This window comes from Rattus norvegicus, chromosome 14 (assembly GCF_021556685.1).
Source record: "Rattus norvegicus strain SHRSP/BbbUtx chromosome 14, alternate assembly SHRSP_T2T, whole genome shotgun sequence".
NCBI lineage: Eukaryota > Metazoa > Chordata > Mammalia > Rodentia > Muridae > Rattus > Rattus norvegicus.
This window is the reverse complement of record NC_141547.1, coordinates 36,144,028-36,167,803: the sequence shown is the minus strand read 5'-3', so window position 1 is coordinate 36,167,803 and position 23,776 is coordinate 36,144,028. Positions and strand designations below refer to the sequence as shown.

Here is a 23,776-nt window from a genome sequence, read left to right as displayed (position 1 = left end):
TATAACTTTGAATCAATAGACCTTAGTTTGCTGTTACCAATGCTCTAGAAAGCCAGGTTGATAATAAGAGTACTCAGGGTGGGGTTGGGGGGGATTTAAACATTATTCTTGTGACTAATAAATTAAAGAAGGGTTTGATGGGAGAGCTCCTATTCAAGCCATAACACTGAAGGTCTCAACATCACCTTAGTAATAACCAGGAAGAATTAATCAAAAGATGGAATTCAAGACTGCATTGGTTAAATAAGTGTTGAAAGTAGAAGCCACACCTGACATGATGATGTAGTGACGCGATGACGTAGTGACGTTATGACATAAGGACGAAGCTTAAGTTAGAATAGCTAAAACCAAATCTCTAAGTGAAAAGGGAACAAACTCCAACCTGAAAAGATACATTTCCCTCAAAACACTACTGATTAACATGAAGTGGATCATCTTAGTCATGCAGGCAATATTTGTACATCAGCCACCATCTCCCCAAGGTACTAACTACCCTTAAAGTCAGAATCAAAGTCAGCAGTAAACTGCAAAAAACAGAAATGCTAGCCAGTCTAGCGGGCTGCATCGGGTCTCAAAGACAGAGAAAGGAGGGGCTCCTGGAGGAAGTGACTTACTTATGTGTCTCTCCTCCTGTAAGGACATATTTTTAAAAACCCCTTTAGCACATGGGAGGCCTGGACTACTTCCTTCAAAGTGTGACAGACTCAGGTGGGGTTGCCAAGGAACACCAGTCAAGCATCCTCTAGGGAGCTTTGGAGAGAAGTCTGAAGTCCGCATCTGTTTGGCAGGAGGTTTCCCAAAAGAGAAAGAGAACTAGAAGACTTCTCAACCTCAGGCGTTAATGGAGCTATTCAAGTTCTCATTTGACATACTCAATTGAGCTAAATGGAGCACTTTACTTCCCCTAATGTTTCTGTTGCTCCTTAGTGAAGTAAGTTGGTTGTTTAAGAGGCGCAACTATTGGAGACAACTAAAGAGTAACAGGACAGCACGTGGGAGTGCTGGGTTCACTGTTTCACGTCAGCTGACAACATCTGCTCCATTTGTACGACAGAACGGTCAGGATTTCTTCAAGGCAGCTAAGATTTCCCAATATTTGATTTCTCTTTGGCTTTCACACCTGAACTTTTGTTTCAGGGAATGAGTTTAGAAAAATGCATGCATAAAATGAGTCATGTGAAGAAGGAGAAATTGAGTTAAGAGGGATTTATGGATGCTATGTCTTCTACTCAGTGGCCTCTCAGCAAGACAGTAAAATACCATAAGGTACTTCAAGGCCATTGCCCTCTTCAGAGACACAGGCGGCACTCCTAACTCAGCAGCGTCGGGATGGATCTATCATTTCCTGGACTTAATTCTTCTCATAAAAAAAGAATGGCTTCTCATTTAAAGGATCCCAATTATTCAGTAGTATATGAGAGCACACAGAATACGTGTGTATCTGTATACATATATATAGTGGTACTTTTTAGTTTCACAAGTCCTTTTTATCTTGCAATGCCAATTATAATAAGCACAGTCTTGAGGAAAGCTTCATTTCTTTCTCCTGTCACTTTGTTTCTCTCCACTCTTTCAGGAGAGGCTTCAATTATCACAAAGTAATGTCGATGCTTTGCAAGGGACTAAGAGGCTGACCTGGGTTTCGCACACTGTTAGAAGGAAAATGTCAACCACAGGAATGACACAGATGACCTTCCTTGACACAGAAAGAGAAATATGTATGAGTTGTAACTGATATTATGCAAAATCCCCAGGGAAGAAATACTACAAAAATCTGAACTAAAGGTTCCTATTAAAAATAAATCAGTAACATCAAAAGGATGGCTGTGCCCTGACAAGAGAGATTGTGTTTCATTTGGTTAAAGGGAAAGTAACTTGGTGTCGAAACTCAGAATTCTCCAAATCACAGATCTTTGTCATTTATTTTCCATTGTCATCCCTCTGGGCTTTTCACTAAATCTCACAGACAGCTCAGGCATGAAGAACAGGGACATATTCCACTTCACCAGTTGGTGAAACTGTTTTCTCTCATCCACAGCTTTGAGCAGGTCACCATCCCCATGGTGTTCTCCTTATCAGGAGCAGACTCCTGGGCCTCAGCTTCAAAGGCCTCCTCCAGCCTTCCCAGAATCCCTTGCTGCACACCTTATACTCTTCCAGCCAAGGAACCCTTCCTACATCCCTTTGATTCACTGCCCATCTCGCACACATCCTATTACTGAAGCTTCCAGCATTGGCTCAGACCACCAGCAGCAGCCTTCTCCCCTGGAGGGGCTTCTACTGAACTTGTTAGGCTAAGTGACCATCTGCTTTGGTCTGCAGATGTGAGCTCAACAAGAGACTAAGATGGGACTAAGATGTTGAAGAGGTACATTCAACAAGTTTCTTGTGCATTTTTTTCTTTGTTTTATCTCCTAGACCTGTATGAATCATGGAAAAAAACTTGAGTATTTGCCTTGTATTTAACTCTACTCGGTTATTAAAGTGCTTGAAAGCACAGAGCCCTGGTTCATACCCAGATTCCATAAAAATCGGCCTGCCTATGACAGCGCACACACCCATAACCCCAGTACTTTGGAGATCAGAGCAGGAAGAACAGAAGTTCAAAGTCATCGTCAGTGAAATATCAGGTTCAAGGATACCCTGGGGCTACTTGAGATACTGTCTTTAATAAAAGGAGGCGGCTAGGAAGTAGCTTAGTTAGTAAAATGCATTCCTTGACACAAGGATCTGCGTTGGATTCCCAGAACTCACATTAAATAAACCATGCACAGTGCCACAAGCTCATGGTCCTACTGGGAAGAAGAAACAGGCAGATCCCTGGGACTGACTGAGATCCATTAGTGAACCTACTTGAAGAATTCCAGGCCTGTGAGGAACAGTCTCAAAGTAAGAGTGAGTAGCATCTGAGGAACAGCACGTGAGGTTGTTTTCTGACCTCTGCATATGCGCGCGAGCTCACACACACACACACACACACACACACACACACACACGTACATGTACACGTACATATGTGCACACACACACGTACACACACTTGTGTGCTCTCATACACGTGTACATGCACACACACACACATGCCCACACACAATAAAATAAAATAAAATATATTGGGACATTTCCGACTGCCCTGGGAGGAATTTCCATTGCTGTCAAGTCAGAGACCATGCCAAGGATGAACAAAACCAGTGACTACAGTTCTGTAGTTGTTCAGTTACCATACGGCAGACAAACAACCCTGTCTCATGTCACCAGTGAAGTGGCACCGAGCATGAGAGGACAAACAGCGATGGCGTCTAAGAAGGAAAGCTGGGCATCAGATAAGCAGAGGCGCCCAAGTACAGGGAAACCTGCACATGGGGTTGCCATCGACTTCTGACTTTGCACCACGTGGCAAAACAATACCCAACACTGGCCCAGAGTCCTACCTCAGCTACCATTCCTAACACTAAATAAATAGCAGTTCCCAGTCAGAAACGACAGATTTCATCGAATGCTCTAACTAACCAGACCTTCCAGGACTGTGGAAAGGTTGGGGTATTACAGGTCCAGGACCTAATTAAAATTTATCAAAGTGTTTTATCTCAGCAGATCCTGGTTCCCACCAATCAAAAGCCTCCCTAGGCCACCAGCCAGCATCTGAAGCCAGTAGCTGGATGTCCACTCTCTTGTAACAGCCGACTTAATGCTTCCAACAATGTGCCCTGATTTATGGCTTTCTTTGTTCTGCTGCTAATAAAAAAAAAATGGTGATCAAACTATTACCAGGTTGAGACATATGATTCAAAGCAAACTACATCTGTGCTCCTAGTCCATCCTCAGCCATGTTCTGGCTCCAGAATAAACTCTCTCTTATGCCCTTGAAGGCAAGAGGTGCGCTTTTACACCCACACAAATCAAGATGAGACTCCCTGCTGCAACACAAATGCTAAATTAATTCAGGGCTCTTTGGTTTTTTTCTGAAAAAAGATGTAGTCACTCTCATTCAAAAATATATGAACAATGATGGTGGTTTGTGTCAGAAAAATGTGATTAGGTGATGAGTTTCAGGTTCATTTTCTATAAGAGTAACAAGATATATCGATTGGGTTATGCTAAAAAAATTAAAGAATATACAATATCCAATGCAAAAATATGGTACCCACCAAGCATGCAATCGACATTGTTATCGTTGGTATCGTTATAACTACAGGAATTTGGTGTTAAGTGGGGCCTGGGGGCATATACCTGTAATACTAGCATCCAGGAGACAGGGTCAGGAGATCAACCCAAAGTCAGGGCAGTTTGGTCTCATAATGAGCTCCAGGCCTTCCAGGCCAAGGCTGCATAGTGAGACCCTGTCTCAAACAAACAAACAAACAAACAAACAAACAGAATGAACATTTCCTTTTTCAACAGATGACGGAACACTGGCATTATTGCAGCCTAACTTGAGCTATGATCTAGTGTGTGTTTTCTATCCTTACATAAAATGTAGTGACCCACGCCACTTCTTCATGGGTTCCCTGCCACTTCTTTCTAATTATCCAAACCTAGAACGGACCCAGCCTACTTAACAATTAACATTGCCTAGGAAGCAAAGTATGAACAGAAGATTATTTCACCTGTGTTGACAGGCTTCTATACTGAACCATCACCCATAACCACGGTGAGCCTGAGGAAGGCAGAGGGAGTCAGCTGTGCTCCCACAAGCCATGCCTGAGGTGCTTCAGGCTGTTCCCTCCTCCTGTCGGCTTGCTCTGCCCTTCGCCTTTCCTTCTCCTGTAAGGGTGGGAATTTTAGCCCTACTGTGTGTGTACTAAGGACTCTCAAGTTTCTATTCACTTAGCCTCAAACTAGTCTCTGGAATCCAGGCTCTTACACAGTGAGAGAGCCTGGAATTTCATGGATCCAAGCGGTCTTTCTTCCAAACTCTCATTTTTTCCTATGGTTTCCATGTTGGCAAGCACGATGACCACCACTTTCACATTTTGTTAAAAATAAAATGTCTGCTGAAAGACTAAGACATTGAAAAGAACTATACTGCATGTGCTGCCACGGAATGAAGAGAAACGTTTATAAACTATAAACAAATAAAATTCTCACAGAATATAAATAAACAAAATTATCATGAAAGAGATACTATGAAAATCAGACAAAGGTGGCAGGGTCCCGCCTACCTCTTCCTTTCCCCAGATGTTCACGTGCTCTGTGAATCTTTGAGAACAGGAACTTTATCTGTCCTGTTTCCTCCCAAATCCCCCGGAGTCAGAAACAATAACCAGCATCAAGTGTCCACTTCATAAACCCTTGGAAAAGTGTTATTTATTTATAGTGATGTGTGTGTGTGTGTGTGTGTGTGTGTGTGTGTGTGAGCTGCTCTGTGTGTGGCCCACAGCAGTTGAGTGCCTGCAGAGGCCAGGGAGGGCAGCAAAGCCCCTAGATCTGTGAACCACCTACCATGGGTCTGAGAACCAAACCCCAGTGTCACACAAGAGTGCCAGTGCCCTGGATTGCTGAGCCATCTTCAGCCCCTTCTTAAACATTCATAACGCAATGGCATGGTGTTGGTGACCTATAACTCTCTGTTGAATAGAACTGTTAAACAACATTTATGAGAGACCTTCCTTTGGGCTGAGTTCCTGCAGTGAGCCCCCATTGGACCAGGCTAAGAATCAAAGTGAAGTCACTCATGCTAAATTCCACATAAGCAACTAAAACTGCAGCTATCATCTGTAGCCACAAACAGACCAGTTCTTCCTAAAATAGGAGATTCTGGGGTCCTCAGGTCAGAGTAGTAAGGACGCTCTTCTGAGCTTTAAACCCTCACAGAAGGGTCATCTGAAGTAACCTGATGTTAGCCATTGGGATTTCCTCTACAGATATACGATGCTGTCCCCACTTATGCGTCCTGCTCTGATGTTGCCCTGGGGAGCTCTCACTCCATTTTGACGATTGGAAGCCATTAAAACCTGTGAATCACAGACCCAAAATGATTTAAAACTAAATATTAAAAAAAGTCTTCTGTAAGTTCAAGCCACCAAAAGAAGGAGCCAGCCAGCTCTGCTAAGGACTCCGTAGCCCTCTGTTTTCAGGTCTCTTTCCCTTGCTGTCCTGAGGACTATGGATGAACCGTGGGCACCTCTTAAGCCACCTGCCTCTTTTTTTTTTTTTTTTTTTTGCATTGGGTGCTCCAATCTTTTTGACTTCCAAGTCCATGGTTAGTCTGTGCTGTGAGGGACAGCACGTGACCTGGGGATGGGTACTGAGTATAATGTGAGAGAACATCTGACTGTTGATCTCGTAGGGGCTGATGAGTCACTGCCAAAAGTAGAAATTACAGCAGAGAGAGGCGACTTGGCCCCAGCATGCTCCTCTGTCTGCCAATGGACTTGGCCCTATCTGCAACTGTACAGGACTTTGAACTTTGTATACTCCGACCGCTACTTACTGGAGAATTGGAGCTAAACAACCTGAAGTGATGGTTGCTGCTGTTCGAGTTGTTTGTAGGACTTGCCTGACTCCATGATGAGATGTCTAAGAGCCTGCACGTGTGCAAGCATGGATTGATGACGTACGTTCACAATTTCAGGGACAATGTCATACCTGGATGGCAGCATTCCCTGACACTCTTACCCATCCTATTAAATTGCTCTGTCCTGGGGCTTTTGAGGGACTGTGATGTGACTGCCCTGTTTAAGACTGAGCGCTCATCGGTCACGTATAGTCTGAATGTGAAAATGTCCTCTTCAGGCTCACTCATTTGAATACTTGGTCCCCCCACCCCCAGCGATGCTGTGTTGAGAGGTTTCAGCAGCTCTAGGAGTGGGGGTCAGTCTGTTGACACAGGCTATATAAGGAGTCAGACCTCGAAGGCTATAGAACCCTTAACTCTGGTACAGGTTCATTGAATTCTGACCCAGTGGGGTATGAGCCAGGCACTGCTCCCCTGCTGTGGATGTCTCTGTGCCTGCCTGTGTGAAACTGGGAGCCCAAATCAATCTTTTCTACCCTCACCCCACCCTGTGTTGATTCTGCTGCATATATGACCAGGAAAGTCATCGACTTGATCTGTTTTTGTAGAAATGGGAAAGATCCAAAAAGGAAAGATCGTATTTCAGAGGTGCATCTGTTAGACTGTGGCCCCACCACTCAGTTTTCTTCGTTTATTTTGCTTTTAAGACTTATTATGAACCGCATATATGCCTTCAGAAGAGGCCGCCAGATCTCACTGTAGATGGTTGTGAGCGACCATGTGTTTGCTGGGAACTGAACTCAGGACCTCTGGAAGAGCAGCAGTCAGTGTTCTCAACCTCTGAGCCATCTCTAGCCCTCCCGCCCCCTCAATTCTGAATCATTGTCTTCCTATAAACTTAACTGGATCCTGAAGTTTCCTCCAGTCAAATTTTCTCCCATAAAATCACCGAGAGCAAGAACGACTCTGTCACTAAGTGCCTGTAAGCTGAAGCCACCTAGATGTGAGTTGCAGGGCGCAGTCCTTAATGACTGTGGACATATGCAAATGAGAACAAGTATGCAAACAATTGTCGGCCATTCTCATGTCCAAAGCAGAGAATGCAAACTGTGAATCAGGATGAGGAATTGAACCTCTTCGCCTCGTGTCTCACAGCCTCTCATGACTTTGTTTATGCTATGTCATTCATGAGACAAAAGAATGTTATAGTTTGAATCTTCCAATCAGTAATGTCTGTGGTCAGCAAGACAGAGTTCAATCTGCCACATCAAACTTGAATATTTCCACAACCTGAGGCCCCTCTGACATTTCAGGGACAATTTTAGCTGCAACGGGACCCTTTGTAATTTACTGGGGCCCTTTTTTATGGATGGTAGACTTCTAGGCCATTCGTTGGCAGCTTCTGCTAGTTGAACACAGTCGTGAGATGTAGGATTCGCCGCCCACCAACTGAAGGCGGGGAGTATGCGTGGCTGATACGTCTCAGTATGCATGGATAAGTAAGTGCACTGACAACCACAGAGACTGGCGGCAAAGCTCACCTTCCTGCAAATCGTAATGCACGGGCTCTTCAGCTTGGTCAGATAAACTTTTCATCTGGACCATTTTTGATCTGTTCGACTTTGCGTGGCTTTATCAAGAAGCTGGCAGACTCCGAGCACTTGATAGTTCCCTCTGAGTAGTCACAACAGTATTACTACTCTGGCATTGTGACCTCTCCAACGCTTTCAATGTCTGGAATCCTCTCTTCGCTGAATATAAGACAGACTAGAACAGAAATAGATGAGTGGGTGTAGGGGGTCACTGTTAGCAGGAGGCTGCACGCTGCAAGGGGAAGCCGGAACTGAGGTTAGCGCTATAGCCTTAAGATTTGTTCATTCCCAACGGAAATAGAGAAATTATGACACAGTCAATGGGGCAGGCCATTGTTAAAGACTTCAAGCCTTCATCAGCTCCAATAGACCAGGCTAAATATGAAAACAGTATCATTCATGCTAAAAGACACAGAAACTGAATCTTCAGAGAAGATACCACCCCCCAACAGACGAGTATCTTTTGTTTTGTTTTTTTCTGAAGATGAGATACTGCCCACCCGAAAAAGCATCATCCCAAGGAAGACCCCTCTATTGCAATCCTTAGAGAATGTAACCTGAGGTCAGCTAGTTTCCTTCCTGTGGCTGCCTCCTTTCCCCAGGTTACAGAACCTCTGCGTCTGTGGCTTCCTGGTGGGATCCCATTCTGTTTCATCGGAGGGAGGCTGCCCTCATTGATAAGTTACAAACAAAAGCCAATTAGATCCATCACTAAATTTGTTATAAGTCTGGTTTTCCGGCCGAATGAATGCATTTCCCTAAGCTATGTTCTGAGGGGAAAAAATGTGGAAATACTTCTCTTTCACTTAGCTCTTAATAATCCTGTAATTTGTTCAGATAAACAAAGCTGTTAAATCATATGAAATGGTTTTGCTTTCCTCCAGAACAACAGTCTACTATTTGTTGTAGTGCCATGATCCAGTGTTGATCCTTTGGCTGTTGAGTTTCGCAGGTAAGCGAGACATTTTGCAGTCTTCAGATTATAGCTTTTAAAATCTGCAAAAATCCCCTGTTCAAAAGTTACACTTAGCAGGGAGTCTTCAGAAATGTCAAATGGAGAAAATTGGAAACAGCTTAGCAACGCAAAAGAATAATATTTCACAAAATCCTGTGAAGTAAAAACTCAGATCCCAGGGGGCCACATGCTGTGTTAGACAATTCGAGAAAATATTAACCCTTCAGGAGTCTCTGTACACTGGTCTGTGGACGGAAGCATTCCCGTGACTTCAGAGTGGTCAGTGTTCATCTGAAACACGCTGTGTTTCCCACTCGAGTGGGTTCTAAGGGGAGGAGTTTAGGTGTTGGGAATATGGAACCTTGCCGTAGTCCTCTCTTGGTATCAAGTCTCCAGTCAAATCAACGTGTATAGCTCTATTTCACAAAAATAGCACAAACACGCTATGAACAGCAGACAAATAAACGGTCAGTACACTCATGTCTGCATCTGCAACTGACATCCAGAATAAGAGACTTCTTGAAGTAAAAATATTCTGAGGCTCTTTTATTTTTGCCACGGCTATTCTATGCTGGGCAGATCTAAACACTCACGCTGCCTTAATTTAGAAGCCAGACATCCAAAGGACTTATTTTCAGTACAAACTCTTTGCCTAGATTAAGTCAGACATCACTGACATCTTGTACGAGATGAATGAAACCAGACCTCGAAACTTCCACCTACCAGGGTGACGTCAGCAGTTCTAAAGCAAATGACTGTATTCATCCTATACCCTGTTTTGAGATTCACAAACAAGCAATCAAAACAAGAAAGAGGAGAATATTTCCATGGAGAAGTAGAGAGAAGCTGTCATTCACGTGCCAGCTCATCTGATCACTTGCACGGATAATGAATGCTGTTCTATTTATGTGTCCAGCATGTTTTATGTGCATTTATAGTTCACTAATATATCTTTGCACTTACTCAGAACTTTTCTGTTCTTGACATTTTCCAGGTATATTAATTTTTAAAATTTGCATATTCCATCACGCACGCATCTGCACACAAATACAGATCATCATCTTAAAAGGACGACCAGAACAATGCTATGCTAATGGTCACCTTGTGACTATGGAGTACACTTCCATTAAACAAGTGCTTTCCTTCAGTACACAGTCAGAGGTAGGTGTGTGTGTGTGTGTGTGTGTGTGTGTATGTGTGTGTGTGTGTGTGTGTGTGATGGCAGCCACATGTCATGCTGCCTATGTGGAAGTCAAAGGACAAACCTGGGCATCAATCCCCATCTTCCACCTTGTTTGAGACAATCTGTTGCCATCGCATATGTCAGACTAATTAGACAACGGGCTTCCCAAGATTCTTCTGTCTCTGCCTCCAATTTTACCCCAGGAGCACTAGGGTCACATGTCAGAAGCCACCATCCGGGTGATGTCCTCAATATTTTTTCTTTTGTCACCTCTCTTTTTACAATGCCTGTTTCCATATGACCAAAGGAAAGACATTCCTCTTCTTCATTCCCAGCCCGACACTGTGCATTATCATGTAATTAACAACATCCAGGACCCTAAGCACAACACAATCAAACTAGCTCCCCTTTAGCTTCCTTGCCTTCTCATCCCCAGGTATCGTCAGGGAACATGTTCTGCCGTGCTTCAGTGGGAGAAGCAACGAAACTCCTGTCAAGGCATCGAGTTTGTTTGTTTGTTTGTTTGTTTTTCAATCTCTTTGCCTGCCAGTCTGTCTGCCCAAGTAACATTAAATTAGAAGTGAAAAGTGAGGTTTATAAGCTGCCAGCTATAGCTAAGGTTGAGTAAGCGTGTTCTGCTTTTCCTCCCGCCCTGATATTATTAAAACTCAAGGTTGTGATAGACAACGGGACCATCTTCCACGCCTGCCCGCAACAGAAAAGCAGAAAGAGCACAGAGAGGTGGTGAGTGTTCTAGTTTTCCTATCCGTGTCTCCCAAAATATAATGGAGGTAGGATAAATGTGGACATGGGCGGCAGGTGGGACCAAGTAAACTATGCCACGCTCATACTAGACAAGGCTGCCCACTCTCTCCCTACTTATTTAATACAGTTCTCAAAGTTCTAGCCAGAGCAATCAGACAACAAAAGGAGATCAAAGGGATACAGATTGGAAAGGAAGAAGTCAAAATATCACTATTTGCAGATGATATGATAGTATATTTAAGTGATCCCAAAAGTTCCACCAGAGAACTACTAACCTGATTAACACCTTCAGCAAAGTGACTGGGTATAAAATTAACTCAATCAGTAGCCTTCCTCTACACAGAAGAGAAACAAGCCGAGAAAGAAATTAGGGAAACGACACCCTTCATAATAGACCCAAATAATATAAAATACCTCAGTGTGACTTTAACCAAGCAAGTGAAAGAGCTGTATGATAAGAACTTCAAGACTCTGAAGAAAGAAACTGAAGAAGATCTCAGAAGATGGAAAGATCTCCCATGCTCATGGATTGGCAGGATTAATATAGTAAAAATGGCCATTTTACCAAAAGCGATCTATAGATTCAATGCAATCCCCATCAAAATACCAATCCAATTCTTCAAAGAGTTAGACAGAACAATTTGCAAATTCATCTGGAATAACAAAAAACCCAGGATTGCTAAAACTATCCTTAACAATAGAAGGACTTCAGGAGGAATCACTATCCCTGAACTCAAGCAGTATTACAGAGCAATAGTGATAAAAACTGCATGGTATTGGTACAGAGACAGACAGATAGACCAATGGAATAGAACTGAAGACCCAGAAATGAACCCACACACCTATGGTCACTTGATTTTTGACAAAGGAGCCAAAACCATCCAATGGAAAAAAGATAGCATTTTCAGCAAATGGTGCTGGTTCAACTGGAGGGCAACATGTAGAAGAATGCAGATCGATCCATGCTTATCACCCTGTACAAATCTTAAGTCCAAGTGGATCAAGGACCTCCACATCAAACCAGACACACTCAAACTAATAGAAGAAAAACTAGGGCAGCATCTCGAACACATGGGCACTAGAAAAAATTTCCTGAACAAAACACCAATGACTTATGCTCTAAGATCAAGAATCGACAAATGGGATCTCATAAAACTGCAAAGCTTCTGTAAGGCAAAGGACACTGTGGTTAGGACAAAATGGCAACCAACAGATTGGGAAAAGATCTTTACCAATCCTACAACTGATAGAGGCCTTATATCCAAAATATACAAAGAACTCAAGAAGTTAGACCGCAGGGAGACACATAACCCTATTAAAAAATGGGGTTCAGAGCTAAACAAAGAACTCACAGCTGAGGAATGCCGGATGGCTGAGAAACACCTAAAGAAATGTTCAACATCTTTAGTCATAGGGAAATGCAAATCAAAACAACCCTGAGATTTCACCTTACACCAGTAAGAATGGCTAAAATCAAAAACTCCAGTGACAGCAAATGCTGGAGAGGATGTGGAGAAAGAGGAACACTCCTCCATTGTTGGTAAGATTGCAGACTGGTACAACCATTCTGGAAATCAGTCTGGAGGTTCCTCAGAAAATTGGACATTACACTACCTGAGGACACAGCTATACCTCTCTTGGGCATATACCCAAAAGATGCCCCAACATATAAAAGAGACACGTGCTCCACTATGTTCATAGCAGCCTTATTTATAATAGCCAGAAGCTGGAAAGAACCCAGATGCCCTTCAACAGAGGAATGGATAAAGAAAATGTGGTACATCTACAAAATGGAATACTACTCTGCTATCAAAAACAATGACTTTATGAAACTCATAGGCAAATGGATGGAACTGGAAAATATCATCCTGAATGAGGTAACCCAATCACAGAAAAACACACATGGTATGCACTCATTGATAAGTGGATATTAGCCCAAATGCTCGAATTACCCTAGATGCACAGAACACATGAAACTCAAGACGGATGACCAAAATGCAAAGGCTTCACTCCTTCTTTAAAAGGGGAACAAGAATACCCTTGGGCGGGAATAGCGAGGCAAAGTTTAGAACAGAGGCAGAAAGAACACCCATTCAGAGCCTGCCCCACATGTGGCCCATACATATACAGCCACCCAATTAGACAAGATGGATGAAGCAAAGAAGTGCAGGCTGACAGGAACCGGATGTAGATCTCTCCTGAGAGACACAACCAGAATACAGCAAATACAGAGGTGAATGCCAGCAGCAAACCACTGAACTGAGAACAGGACCCCCGTTGAAGGAATCAGAGAAAGGACTGAAAGAGCTTGAAGGGGCTTGAGACCCCTTATGAACAACAATGCCAAGCAACCAGAGCTTCCAGGGACTAAGCCACTACCCAAAGACTATACATGGACTGACCCTGGGCTCCAACCTCATAGGTAGCAATGAATATCCTAGTAAGAGCACCAGTGGAAGGGGAAGCCCTTGGTCCTGCCAAGACTGAACCCCCAGTGAACATGATTGTTGGGGGAAAGGTGGTAATGGGGGGAGGGTGGGGAGGGGAACACCCATATAGAAGTGGAGGGGGAGGGGTTAGAGGGATGTTGGCCTGGAAATTTGGAAAGGTAATAACAATTGAAATGTAAATAAGAAATACCCAAGTTAATAAAGATGGAGAAAAAAAAAAAAAGAAGAGAATGGTTGGAGTAGCCGGAGAAAGGGCTCCAACAAAGCATCCAGGACGGGGACCCACAGCACGGCTTTCAGCCCTAGACTGTTTCTGGAAAAGAGCCACAGGCCTGAAGCCTCACGTGTCAAGAACAGTGCAACAACAGCCAAGTTTGGTATTGATCCTGCTCAGGCCAAAGGGTCCATAGAAGTCAGAGAAATGCAGCAAAATCACAGAAAAAGAGGTGATTTAATTAAGAGCACTTTTCTTTATTTTCTTTTATCTAAATTAAATATATATCCCCACAATTTCCCCATGTCCTATCCCTCCCCCATACACCTTTCCAAGTTTCCAGAAGAACAGTAGTAGATGAAGCACTGGCCTGAGTCCTTAGCTTATCCTCCAGGCGCGCATGCACGGACCTGATTCAAAGAGAATCAAAGATTTGGAAAGTAACCAACAGTGCAGTCCACAGCCAGCACCAGTCTGCTTCCTGGACAAGTCCTCCCATGGAATTAAGGTCCACAGGGGAAAATGGAGTGGAATCTAACCAAGCCAGGAGGCACTGAGAAAAAGCAAGGCTATGGACAAAAGGCAAGGAGATTTCATAGTCACACAACAGTCAAAAATGTGTGTAACTTTAGAATAACATACAAAGAAGCCATTCCCGACAACTTCTGGGACACACACACACACACACACACACACACACAGACACACACATGTGTGCACACACACTACATACATATGACGATATAATCAACAGATTTCATTTCTGAGTTGACCTGGATATTGAAACTATTTGATAACTTTAAAGCATCTATTATAACCATGTTCAGTCTAATGAGAAGTATAAATTTAGACTAAGCTTCTAAGTATTAACTAGATATTGAGCAAGAATGAAATTCTGTGAGAGAGGAGAAGTAGAAATTAATCCAGACAAAAAGCAGCAGATCACGATAGTCCAGCTCCAAGGACTGCTTGATTTTAGTGAATCTGACCTCCCCTCCCACACAGATAAACAGGAACATGTCCTCCCCTGTGAAAGGGAAGAAGGAAAAGTAGTTTAGCCTGCTGGTATAGGGTGTGTCAGATAGGAGTAAGTTGACCACCAGAGGGGATAGGAAGCTGAATTAAAAATTAAAATCGATGATGGTCTGAATCATTTAGGACACACACACACACACACACACACACACACACACACACACGGCAACACTCTTACTGAAGAGTTCTAAGCCCATCAAAATGGGCTTAGAGTTGCACCGTGTTTATATCGAGGATTTTTGGCTTGTCATTGAATGTTCTCTAATTTTATTGGGATCTGAATCACAAATAATATTTCTGATTTGGAGAAAAACACTAAGCCAGGAATAGACCGATGTCCTTGTTATCCGGAAGCTGAGCACAGCAGTAAGGACACGGCGACCAATCTATGGTCTGGACTTCCTGGTTTAGCCTCTTGCCCAGAGGGTGGCAAACAGGCATGAGTGAGGAGAGCAGTCGTCCACGTTGTTCCAGAAAGCATTGTACTACTTCAAGCAAAGCAGTACTTGGCAGGGAAGAGAAACCCAGTCGCGATCCATCTAGACACAAGAGCGACTGAGCCCAGAGGGAACAGGCAAGCCCCAGGCTCGACGGGAAAGAGGTTTTATTGGCCATGGCTTTTCTGGCTGGGTACGCACACAGCAAAGGCAGACAGGGACTGTGGTTCTCACAGAACCATCATGGCCCACGGTGTGCAAGTTCACTGCTCCATCGATCAAAACAATGTCAGAGATGAGATGGTTTCAGAGAGTAAGTTCAATTCGGAGCAAGATGAAATTCTAATCCCAGTAAAGTCAATCCAGACGTTTCTCTCTGTTGCTGTTGTTGTTTGTTTGGCTTGGTTTGGTTTGGCTTGGGTTGGTTTTCTTGCGACAGGACATTCTTGTAAATAAAGCTGGCTTTAAACTGCTCCATGACCCCCTGAGTGCTGGGATTTTAAGCATGCATGGGTGGCTTGGAAGTTCTTCAGAAGAACTGACCCATGGATAAAATAACAAGAATCGCTGTTACTTGCATAGCATTTTCCCCCACCTTCCCTTCACCTACTGTCCCTACAGTACCTGTTACAGCCTTACAGACAGGTGCTGGCAGGTACAGAGAAATCTATGTAGATGTAGGCTATATATACATATGTGTATATACATATACACATATACATGTACATAGTACATCATCTACATCTACACATACACATACATATATATCATACACACATGTATATATATACACATATATACATACATACATACATCAGTATGGGAAAATGGAACAGACTAGCTGGAGTCTAGAGTGCAAGAATTATATAAAGTATTGAGTGAGAAAACAGAGAAGTGATAGGCTCTGAGCATGAAGAGAAAACAGGATGTCTGCACTTCAGGGCCACAGATGACCGTTCAAACTGAGTTCTACAGGACTGTCTTATCTCAGATTGTGTACCTTCTGACTCTTACCTGAACTCTGGGAGCACAGAAAGACAGCCAGGAAGCTAAGAAAGGATAAGATGGGTAACGAGCCAGGATGACTGGGCTCAGGCAGTGGACCATGCACTTGTGACCAACTCCAGGGGCAGCCTCAAGATGAAGGTCTTGGATCTGACAGAGAAGTTGGAGGAGCGGCTGTACCAGATGTACAGTCACCACAACAAAATCATTCAGGGAAGACTACAAGCATTTACCCAGAAGATGGCCAAGATCAGCCATCTGGAAATGGTGCTCAAACAAGCCTTCCAAACTGTAGAAACTGTGGAAACTGTGTACAAGGACCTATGTGTCTAGTCTGAGGTTCCCACTTCCAAAGAGCAGACTTACAAAGATGATGAATGCTGGTTTCTGCTAAGAGGCTGCTGTCTTAACTCTTTCTCGCTAAGAGAAGGCACAGAGGGTACTGTTTGAGCCATGCTGATACTGCTTTTGACAGTTCTGCAACCCAAAACAAAAGCCACCAGTGATCTTTGTGCTAATTACCAACACATGACAAGCTTAGACCCTGCCATGGGTTGAGCCTTAGCAAATTCTCCTAACCTACATCTACAGTTCATTAAATGTTTCGATTTCAAAAGAGGGGAGAGGGCAGAACACATATATACACATAAGTCTAGAATTCAGAAGAAAGATGGAGTAGAGACCTTTGAACTTGAGTATCAGTTCGTTTAAAGCCATGAGCCTGAACTCAGTAACCAGAAAGGAACAGGTCTAAGGACTAAGCCTGCTTCCCACTGTTGAGAGGTGAGAGAAATGAAGCAAGGAGAGGGTAACTAAGCAGAGAGGGGGAGCCTTTTCCTCGAGTCAAGAGCAGAGATCGTAACTGAGAAGAAAGTAACACAAGAGTAAAGGAATGGACTGTGGTGTGGTGTGGGGATCTTGGAGACAATTTCAGGGAAACTCCTCTTGGAAGCAAAGAGGGAGGATGAGGATCTAAACTTAGGAAAATGGGATGAAATAGGCTTTTGTTGTTGGGATTTATGTGTCTGTAAGCATGCATGAGAATTCCCAGAATAAATAGAAAATCCTTGAGAAAAAAGGTTGAAAAATTCAATCCCTCAGAACACAGACAATAACAGTATCCGTAGAGGCTGTAAGGAAGGAGTCTAGCCCATGGCCAGAGGGTTGTGAAGTGGATCACATCAGAAAAGTGTGCTAGAATCTAACGGCAGACAGAATGCTACCTCAGGGACAGAGGCCTCCCGCTCAGGATGAAGTGGTCTTTGAGGGCTGCTTCAAATCCCCTCAGTGTCAAAGACTATAGGAAAGAAGTGCCCAGCTTACCCCCAGACCAGTGATCTGTGTCCTATTTATACCTTCCGACTCAAAATGGTGCCAGTTGCCTGGTACAATAACTGGTTTAATTATTTACTCCTTTTCTGTCCAGCTTTTCTGTCCCAGGTCTCATGTGTAGTAGACAAAGCGTCTACCATCAGGCCACATCCAAGTCCAATAAGCCTTTGGCCATTTTTCTTCCTCTGAGTAACATCTGCCCCTCATCAACCTGCTCTAGCCCACGCCTCTGTCCAATATGTCATTTGAAACCATGTTCTTGTATAAGGTCTGAGTCGATGCTTAAATATTTATCTCTTCACTGGCCTGTGAAGTCGTGAGAAATAGGCATGTTTTCATTCCTCTCCCAACTGTAATGAAGTCCACCGTACAACAAGTGTGTCTACTGAACTGAAACGTTTGTATATGCAAAATGGGTCATGGCTTCCAAAGTTGTCTGAAATGCATCATCTCGGATAGTAAAGTAGTTCTACTGTAAAGTCTTAGTGTTTGTGTCATGAAATTGGAGAGAGAGAGAGAGAGAGAGAGAGAGAGAGAGAGAGGAGGAGGGAGAGGGAGGGAGGAAGAGAGAGAGAGAGAGGAGGAGGAGGAGGGAGAGGGAGAGGGAGAGGGAGAGGGAGAGGGAGAGGGAGAGAGAGAGAGAGAGAGAGAGAGAGAGAGAGAGAGAGAGAGAGAGAGAGAGGTGATTGAATGGATGGACTGGACCTTCTCCAAGTCCCAACAGTTAGGAAGCAAACTCATCACGGCTCACATGTAAGTCATTGAATGCTGTCAAGGCTTTCATAAGAGGTAGCATTTCTGTATAGAAAGGGAGGTTAGGTCATTTAAAACTTCAAGTAATTTAAAGTGATAAATGTAGGGAGATGTGGGGTTCTGGGAAAAACATCATTTTATGTAAAGCCGGTCGTCATAATGAAAAGTGCCCGGCTAGCTTTTCATAGTCTCACGGCGCTGCCTGTAATCACTGTCAAAACAATGGTTCTAAGAATCTCAAAGAAAGAGGATGGCATAATCTCTCTGAAATGAACCTGGGATTCAAAAGAAATTGAGAGTGGGTGTTTTACCAAGGTCCAGCAACTACAATTAGGGAGTCCAATACTATAAAGTGGTTGCTATCAGCAACGAGAGCCGGACAAAGCAAACGCGATACTAGGAAAAGCTGGAGGGAGACGGAAGGACAAACAGCCGGAGCTCTTTCATGGCCAGGGATCTCTTTCTCCTCACAGAAATACCATCTAAAAACTGCTTTCCGTATATGATTACAACCGAGGCAAAGGATTAGTTGGAACACTCGGGATGATTGATGGGCCTTGACCCTTAGCCCCCCTGAGTTCTCACAAGTGGGCTATGGAAACACGCACGAATGTTTATTTTTAAACCTCTCAAGAACAGTTCCCACAGCATTATCGCCCGGGCGCGTTATTTACTTTGCAGGGCCCAGCAACAGAACGGAGAAGATAACTGTGAGCCGTCTATGAGAACAAACTGTCCCAGGAATTATGACTGATTTAAGGGCAGCTAAGAGATGAATTGACTTCCCAGAACAGTGTGCTAGTGAGGAAAGGCAGTTTTTACAGGTTGTAGGCCATGGCTCAGTGTAATCTGGAAAGATATTTGAGAGCTCTAGTGAGAACCGGACTGTAGTGGAGGGCAGCATTCAAGGGTTACTAATTGAATCCCAGGATAGTGCGATGTGCTATTGGGGTGTGGGGGAGCTGGAGCAGGAGGGTTGGGAGTGCAGGGGCTGGATTTAAAATAACCCCGGGATGATCTCTCTCACCCTCAATTTCTTAATTTATAAAATGAAGATGAAAATACCTCGGGGACTTGAGGCGAAAGGAGCTGACAGCTGTGAAAGCGCTCTGGTAAAGAGAATGAGGCACCACGCACAAAGGGAAAATACTATTTCCATGGGACAGTTATTTCACAGGCGAGGAGGCGAGACTAAGGCAGGAGTGAGCTTTTACTCACATTCATGTCTGGGGCTAAGCAGGAGCCCGAGCTCACAGTGTCTGCTGCCTACACGAGAACACCTGTGTCCTTCCTCTTTGCCAAGAACCCCTTTCCAGCAGAATAGTCATTCCTCATCCACGGAACTGGCTCCGTGCTGCTCTCCTGACATTTATCCTATGTCTCTGCAATTTCTACATGGCACCATTTACACAGGTCACTGGTATTCCTCTCTTTCTTTTCACATGTATTTGTCGTAGTCTATGCTCAATACCCCTTAAAAGTCATATGATGTGGTGGAGGTGGTGGTGGAGGTGGTGGTGGAGGTGGTGGTGGTAGTGGTGGTAATAATGGTGGTGGTAATGGAGGTAATGGTGGTGGTGGTGGTGGTGGTGTTGATTCATTGTCATTGTGAGGATGATGGAATTTAAGAAAGAACTATTTAAAACTTAAACTTCTGTCAGAGTTTCTTAAATTCAGTATCACTGATGTTTTGGGCCACATAACATTTTAAGACAGAGACAGCCCTGTTTATTGAGGGCTGTTTATCAGAATGTCTGTTCTCAACAATGCACTCAGTTAGGGATAAACTTCAGTTTTACTGAGGTGTGAGAACTAAAACTGTTGGAAAATCACCTACGGTTAAATGCAGCATTGTTGGGCTGGAGAGATGGCTCAGTGGTTAGGAACACTGGCTGCTCTTTGGAGGACCAGGGTTCAACTCTCAGCACCCACATGGCAGCTCACAACTGTCTATAACTCTAGTTCCTGGGGATCTGACACCATCACACAGGCATACACGCTGCCAAAACTCCCATGTACATAAAATAAAATAGATAAGTCACTTTTAAAAGAAGCACATTGCATGGACATAAATTACTACCATGCTCACTGACTGTATTTTTCACAGACCTTAGGCACTTAGAATACAACAGGCACTTAGTTTACTCAATGGGGGAAAAACATGAGAGAAAGACTGCATTGGGTAATCTGTAAAGTGGTCTTAAATGGTTGTACTCTATAATGGATACTTGATGTACAATAAATTATAAACCCTTTTCAGTAGGTGTATAGGTGTGCTAGAAATTATATTCTTATATATATATATGAAAATCATAGGTGTCAGTGGCTTTCCCCAGAGCATAAGAATTGTAAATATATTTAAGATGAGCCTATTGTTCCATCAAGAATGAGGCAAAATATATTTTTAAATCTAGAAAAATATTTTATCAAACAGATAACATTTCAGAAAAAAAGTTAGATAAAAAGTAACTGAAACTAAAAACCTACAAAGACTCTGGGACTCCGATTACTTAAGAAATTGCCACCCTAGTGAACACATGGCTCTAATTATAACTGTTTCACTATTCTGCCCAAAGCCATCAATCTTTTCACAGATTAGAAGTGTTACAACACTTCCTGATGGTGTCAAACTGATATTCCCAGTGACATCTCAGGGTGACTTACCGAAGAACAGATATTCTATGTGTGTGTGTGTGTGTGTGTGTGTGTGTGTGTGTGTGTGTGTGTGTGTGTGGGGGTGGGAGCAGGAATTAACCACAAATCTCTACTAAAAAAAAGTGTTCATTCAATGAAATGAGATAGATTTCTACTTCTGGCCACAGCATCTCCACCAGAAACAAACAGAAAGGGCATAAAATTTGAGAAACTTTTTTTTAAAAGCAACTGAGAGCTGAAGGGCTAATTAGGTCTTGAGCAGCCAAGATGGCAGACAGAAGTGACTCCAGAGCAAAGGGTCACATTCTGACAAGAGGCCATGATTCTAAAGGAGAGCAGGGAGAAGTTCATGGGAGGGTTTGAAGAGGCGAAAGAGGAAGGAGGGATGTAGTTAAAAATACAGTCTCAAAAACGAACAAGAAAAAAATTCCACATTCTTCCCCCTCATAGAATATTCCAGTGCTTGCCACATTGCCACCACTGAGAATGCAGAGATGGGGCCACAGAGGCCCAGCAGCCATATCTGAGTTTCCCAACCCTATAGGCACAGAGTGATGGGTAATGAGTGGTTAGGTAGGAAGGAAGGACACACAGAAGTGGACCCATTAGCTGACAGCTGGGAAGAAGGCTCCTTACAGCACTTACCACAAAAATAAGTAGAAATTATAGCAACTATGCTGTTCTGAGAATAAAAGTAACTGAACTCAGGTCTGTCCCAGGACCTGAGGAATACAGCAAATCCTCGAGTCTCCAGCTGGGATCCCCAGGAGTGCACCTCAGAACAGACACAAACCAGAATTAGATGGAGTCTTATAAAAATCATGTTTCCCATTAAATTAAGTGACCTTCCTCTACTCTATGCTCCTCTACTTTAAGAAATGTCTTGTAGAGAACCGAGCGGAGCGATTGAGTCTTCAGAGTCCTAAAACTCGCGGCCATAGGTTTGGGAATTATTGGTTGAATTCCTCTTGCACAGGATCCTCTGCACAAAGAGAGCGCGTGAGAGATGGAGATGGAGAAATGGATTTTAGAGCTGCAGAACAGGACGCCCTCTGATGTGACCCAGCTGGTCCTGGATAACTGTCGGCCAACTGAAGGCAAAATCGAAGGCCTCGTGGATGAATCTGAAGACCTGGAATTCCTAAGTACAATCAACATAGGCCTCACCTCCGTTTCGAACTTATCAACGTTAAACAAACTCAAGAAGCTTGAATTAAGCGAAAACAGAATCTCGGGGACCTGGAAGTATTGACAGAGAATCCGAACCTTAAGCGTCTAAATTTAAGTGGCAACAAAATAAAAGATCTCAGCACAATAGGGCCACAGAAGAAGCTAGAGAATCTCAGGAGTCTATACTGTTTATGGGTGAGGTGACCAACCTGAATACCTACCGAGATGTGTTCAAGTTCCTGCCCCAGGTCATGTACCTCGATGGCTATGTCAGGGACAAGGAGGCCCCTGACTCAGATGTTGAGGGTTACGTGGAGGATGACAATGAGGAAGATGAGGAGGAGGAAGAGTATGATGAGTATGCCCAGCTAGTGGAAGAGGAAGAGGATAAGGAGGAAGAAGGGGAGGAAGAGGACATGAGTGGGAAGGAGGAGGATGAAGAAGGTCACGACGACAAGGAAGTGGTTGATGCGGAAGTGAAGAAGATGCTGGTGAAGAAGGGAATCAGAAGCAAAAACAAGAACTGGATGATGAGGGCGAAGAGGATGACTAAGGGGAATTAGCCTGTTCGGGGAAGTTGTGACTTGATCGTTTTTACCCATGTCCCCTACCCCTCCTATTCCGGCCCGCCAAAAACTTTTTTTTCTCATTGTAGCTTTGCTATTGGAATGAGAGGGGAAATGTTTACTGGGGGTTGCCAGGGGTGGGGTGAGGGTGGGAGGGGAGGAATAAAATACTTTTACTGCCACACACACACACAAAATAAATGTCTTGCTGCTCTACCCATCATCTCACAGCCTTCACCTTTCAAGACAGTCACACTATTGCCTTATCTGCAAAATATGGCGGAGGACCGCCCTACTGAAGGACATGCTCTTACCAGGAAGGGCCCACTAATGGCTGACTGAGGTGAAGGTTGCAAAACTTGACTCTTGTGGCTGAGCTTGGGCTGATGCTGACTGAGACCAGAGCGCCCTCACATGTGGCTGGGGCTTTAATAGGACCGGATCATATTCCAAATCCTCCCTTTCACTTTCCTCTCTACCACAAGCAAGCTGACTCCTAATACAGCTTATCTCAGACTTCCTCTTAGTGACTGTCTCTAGAGAACCCAACTTGTGAGAGTTGGTCTCAGGAAGAATCCAGGAAACAGGGCGATAAGACAAATGTTGCCCTGGAAAATTCAGGAGAGAATGAACATAAATATGTCGCCATTAGTGACAATACAGACGGGCACCCTGGCATCACAGAATGATCCAGATCTCAGAAATCAGAGGTGAACTAGGGTGGTATAAGTTATACAAAGGAATGAGATAAATGGAATACAGTATAGAAAAAATAGTTACAAATGGGTCAAATAGGGTTTTCGTTTTGGGGTAGGGGACGCACAAGTGTAGGTGTCTTCATAATGTTCTATTGCTGTGAAGAGACACCATGACTATGTCTTACATGGGAAAGCATTTAATTGCTTACAGTTTCAGAGGTTTAGTCCATTATCAGCCTGGCAGGAAGCAACACCACACACAGGCAGACGTGGTACTGGGGAAGGAGCTGAGCGTTCTACATCCAGATCCTCAGACCGCAGAAAGAGAGGGTGCCATTAGGCCTAGCTTGGGATTCCAAAACCCAAAGCCCACACCCAGTGACACACCTCCTCCCACAAGGCTATACCTCTGTCAAGTAGTGCCATTCCCTAATGACCAAGCATTCAAGTATATGAGACTATAGGGGCCGTTCTTACTTAAAGCATCACAGTAGGTGTAGGCACATGTG

General features: G+C 43.8%; 1 protein-coding gene and 2 pseudogenes across 2 annotated transcripts in view; 2 read left to right on the top strand and 1 right to left on the bottom strand.

Moving 5' to 3' along the window:
• Nucleotides 1-23,776, bottom strand: part of Corin (corin, serine peptidase) — a 208,662-nt gene that overhangs the window by 92,389 nt on the left and 92,497 nt on the right.
• LOC102550273 (synaptonemal complex central element protein 2-like) lies at nt 15,332-16,543 on the top strand (annotated as a pseudogene).
• On the top strand, nt 21,840-22,556 carry LOC134481744 (acidic leucine-rich nuclear phosphoprotein 32 family member A-like; annotated as a pseudogene).